Raw genomic sequence first — 5,029 nt, 5'->3', positions numbered from 1 at the left:
GTTTGTTTTAAATAATAGCATACCTAATGGACATGAAGTGGTGTCTCTCTTTGCAGTTTCGATGTGCATTTTTAATGATTAGTGATGTTACACATTTTTTCAAGTGCTTGTGGGCCATTTGCATATCTTCTTTGGAAAAACATTCTTATAACTAGATCTTCAGTGTCTTCAAGTCACATAACTTTGTTATGCGCCAGGGTGTCTAGTTCTGTAGCATCTTTTTTCATAGCTATGTAGTACCCATTGGATAGATGTTCTATGTTTGATGAAACCAATATCTCATGGTAGGAGGTTTTTAAAATATTTTTATTGTTTTTTAGAGAAATAGGAAGGGAGAGGGGGAGAGAAAGAGAAACATCAACGAGAGCAAAACATGTTTCCTGCACACCCCCTACTGGGGATTAAGCCTGAAACCCGGGCATGTGCCCTAACTGGAAATCGAACCAGCAACCTTTTGGTGCACGGGACGATGCCCAATTCACTGAGCCACACTGGCCAGATTGTGGTAGGAGGCTTTTCACTATTTTTTAAAGAATATATTTTATTGATTTTTTTACAGAGAGGAAGGGAGAGGGATAGAGAGCTAGAAACATCGATGAGAGAGAAACATCAGTCAGCTGCCTCCTGCACACCCCCTAAGTAGGGATGTGCCCACAACCAAGGTACATGCCCTTGACCGGAGTCGAACCTGGGACCCTTGAGTCTGCAGGCCGACGCTCTATCCATTGAGCCACACTGGCCAGGGCTTGTGGTAGGAGGTTTTTCACTATTTTACACAACATGATGATGAACGTTCTTACAACCAGATCTTTGAAGGTTTCCTTAATACTGTAAAATAATTTCTTGGATGGAAACTTTTGGATCAAAGAATATATATTTTCCAGAGCCTTTCAATTTACATTGCCTAAGGGGCAGGAGTGCTGCCTAGACTGCCACCCACTTTGTAAAAAAGAGCTATATTGCATTAGTTTAGTGTTCAGAAACACATTTTAAGCCTTTATCCCTTATAAATTATAATTATGTCCTGTTTCTTTGGGTTTTAGATTGCCTTTGCCAGGTTAGCTGGCTGGTGGGTGCTAATCCTTGCACCTGTTACTAAACACTACTAATGTTACTAAGCCAATACCAGCAGCAGCATTATGCTCAGGGCAGGTTTGCCTTTCATATCCAGTCAGGCAATTAAAGTCTGTTTATAATTGCTTGGTGCAAGGATTGGCTGATTTCCAATTAGCAAACCAGACAAATATTATTCATTTGAATTTTTTGTTCATGTATAATAAACTTGGCGTTTCCATGATTCAATTTCTAATTAAATATAAAGTCAGAGAATGATCATTTGTCTGATACTTTCTGACTAAATATTTGCACACTCATTACTTAGTGATTGTTTCTGAAGATACACTGGATTTGTCTCTACTTTCCCATGGTCTTTCAGCCTTGAAGTGTTGCATAGAGGACTGCTACAAATGGCTTGGATAGACCTGGGCAAGGATATTCAAATGACAGTGGCTTTGTCATAGTATACCAGTGAGCGAGGAAGAGAGAGAGGGAGAGGGAGAGGGAGAGGGAGAGGGAGAGAGAGAGAGAGAGAGAGAGAGAGAGAGAGAAGAGAGAGAGCCCTCTCTGTAGGTGCCTGGACTGGAGATCGAACCTGCAACCCAGGTATGTGTCCTGACTGGGAATTGAACCGACAACCTTTCGAGGTATAGGATGACGCTCAACCAACTGAACCACTCTGGCCCAGCATGCTCTCACTTTTCTTATGTCTCTTCCATTGAGTCATCTATCATGAATGGATGGTCTAGTATCAGTGGTCGGCAAACTGCGGCTCACAAGCCACATGTGGCTCTTTGGCCCCTTGAGTGTGGCTCTTCCACAAAATATCACGTGCAGGCGCACATGTACAGTGTGATTGAAACTTCGTGGCCAATGCGCAGAAGTCGGTACTTACTGCTGTCCCATTACAGACAGCAGTCTTGGCCTTCCCTGGCTTGTGGATGCATTACTCCACCTCTGTCTTCACATGGCCTTCTCCCTGTGTGACTGTGTCCAATTTTCCCTCTTATTGGGACACCAGTATTAGGGCCCATCCTAGGACCTTGTCTTAACTCAGTTATATCTGCAAAGACCTTCTTTCCAAATACAGTCACATCACAGGTACTGGGGGTTAGGGCTTCAACATACCTCATTCTAGGGCAGTGATGGCGAACATATGACACGCGTGTCAGAGGTGACACACGAACTCATTTTTTTTTGGTTGATTTTTCTTTGTTAAATGGCATTTAAATATATAAAATAAATATCAAAAATATAAATCTTTGTTTTACTATGGTTGCAAATATCAAAAAATTCCTATATGTGATATGGCACCAGAGTTAAGTTAGGGTTTTTAAAAATGCTGACACGCCGAGCTCAAAAGGTTCGCCATCACGGTTCTAGGGGAACATAATGCAACCCATAATGAGGGGGTGCATGCTGCTATTTTGGGTCAGGTGTTCTGTGGGGGACAACTGACAGAGATGAGGGATGGAGGGCTCCAGTCCTGAGCTTATTTTGTGGAAGAGCAGTTTGAGTCCAGGACAGGGCTGAGGTCCTCCGGTGGGAAGGAGTTGGCTGTATCTAGAAATAGCTAAGAGGACAGTGTGGCTGGAGCAGAGTTCAAGAAGGAGCTGCGTTTAAATGTGTCATGGGATGAGGGACCCAGACAGGGTGGGGGGTGGGGGGACTCCTTTAATGGGGCGGGCCCTTCCCCTAGACCTCACTCTTGCCTCAGGGCAGTTCTTGCCCAAGACTACCAAAGGGCCCATTTTTTTTAAAAGCACCCATTTTTTTGAAAGAGATGCTAGAAATCCAGATTTTAAAAATGTGCAATCTGCCCTAGCAGTTGGACTCAGTGGATAGAGTGTAGGCCTGTGGATTGAAGGGTCCCAGGTTCAATGTCCCCTTGACCATACCTCAGTTGCAGGCTCCATCCCCAGACCTGGTCAGGGCACCTGTGGGATGTGTCTCTCTCACATCAATGTTTCTCTCTCTCCCGCTCCCTTCCACTCTCTCTCTAAAAAAAAATCAATGGAAAAATATCTTTGGGTGAGGATGAACAACAACAAAAAAATGTGCAATCCTCCAATTTTTAAATGTTAGTAGTGAATTCACATTAAAACAAAATTTCTTTGAGGCTGCCAGATTGGAGGGTGGAGTTGGAGGAGGAAAGAGGAGAGGGAGTCAGAAGAGGTCTCAGAGAAGGTTTCAGATGGTGAATAAAAAATACAGGACAAATCAAAATGTGGAATGAGGTGGCTACCCTCCTCCACTCCCACTCAACCCCCCTCCATCAGTGGCTTTTTTTGTTCCCCTCTCTTTTGGACGTCTGGCGTCATCTTTTCAAATATCCCCACTCACCAGCTCTGTGATCAGGGTTAAGTCATCCAGACTTTCTGTACCTCAGGTACCTTACCTGAGAAATGGCTCAAGTCTCTTAACTACCCTGGGCTTCCCTTTCTGCCCTGAGAAATGAACTACCATGGAGGTGGGTTAGGGGCAGCAATTGTGAGGATTAAGGACTATTCAGTGTCTGATTCACAATAGGTGGTTAATAAAAGCCAGTGCTTAAAATCCTCCTCCTCTTCACACCCCCATCTTCACACCCCATATCCCCACCCCCAGCCCATTGTGGAGGATTCATCAGGAACCCCGAGTCAGCCACTGAATGGAGAGCTGCTGCCTCCTTGGGAAGCATTTAGGTACTGGGGGACCTGGGTTCTTTGGGCAGAACCTGGTGGAGGAATTTCTTAGCAGTGGTCCCAGCAGCGCCGCCTAGTGGGCTGAAGAAAGACCAACCCTTGCTGGACAGGGAAGAAGGTGAAACTGAAGAATGGATTCTCAATTACTCCTATTGTTCTACCTGGATGACCCCTGGGGTGTGTGTGTGTGTGTGTGTGTGTGTGTACACGTGTGTGTGCTGTCACTGAGTGAGGCTCCTAGGTGTGGGAGGAGGAACACCGAAGCCCAGCCACAAAAAGGTCAGAAAACCGTGCAAAATGGTTCTCAGTCATCAGGTCCCCCTGTGCGCCTGTGCCTTTGAAAACTATTCACTGTGAAGGTTTCTTTTTTGTGTTGAACTGAGAGGACCAGATATTTGCTTAAACCATATTCTGAGCCCAGCTGGCGTGGCTCAGTGGTTGAGCATCGACCTATGTACCAGGTGGTCACAGTTCAACTACCTGTCAGGGTTGTGGGCTCGATCTCCAATAGGGGGCGTACAGGAAGCAGCCAATCAATGAATGATTCCACCTCATCACTGATGTTTCTCTCTCCCTTCCTCTCTGAAATATATATATATATATTTCAACAAGCTTATTCTGAGTGTCTGTAAGAGTGTTTCTAGATGAGAATGACATTTGAATGAGTAGACTAAGCAAATTGGATTGCCCTCCCCAATGTGGGTAGGCCTCACCCAAGCCACTTGAGAAATGAGTAGAAGAAAAAGGAGAAGTAAAGGGAGCTGAGGATATGAATACCCCAGCCTCTTTCCTCCTGTGTTACTATCTTGCCAGGGTCTCTCACTGGCTGAACCCAACTCTAAGCAAGAGGGCAAGGATCCACTATTCTGGCATATCCCATACTCCCCAGCCTCCTGGGGCAGAAAGCAGGGTGGAGCAGGTAGAAGGTAGACATGGATGGGTAAATGGAAACCATTCAGCACAGGGAGCAACTCTAAATGTCCTCAGCGACAACAGGTAGAACTGTGCAACTGTCCAAAAGGTAGAACATTCCACCTGATGGAAGAGAATGGTGTTTATGGATAACCTGGTGGGATCAGACATCAGCTGGGAGAATGGACTACATGACCATTAAAGTCCTTATCAAGGACTTTCAGACATTAAATTATTATCGGAAAGGGGACCTGGCTTTGGCGAGTCTGCCTAGGACCAGCCATGAGGTGTGGGTTCTTGACTTTGTGCAGGAGAAATTTCACAACACGAGTCCAGGTGAGTATGGGGGAACATTTATTAAAGCTGGGCAGAGAGAC

This window comes from Myotis davidii, unplaced genomic scaffold, assembly GCF_000327345.1.
Source record: "Myotis davidii unplaced genomic scaffold, ASM32734v1 scaffold209, whole genome shotgun sequence".
In the NCBI taxonomy this organism is placed as follows: Eukaryota; Metazoa; Chordata; class Mammalia; order Chiroptera; family Vespertilionidae; genus Myotis; species Myotis davidii.
The sequence above is the reverse complement of the archived record's forward strand: the minus strand, read 5'-3'. Positions refer to the sequence as shown.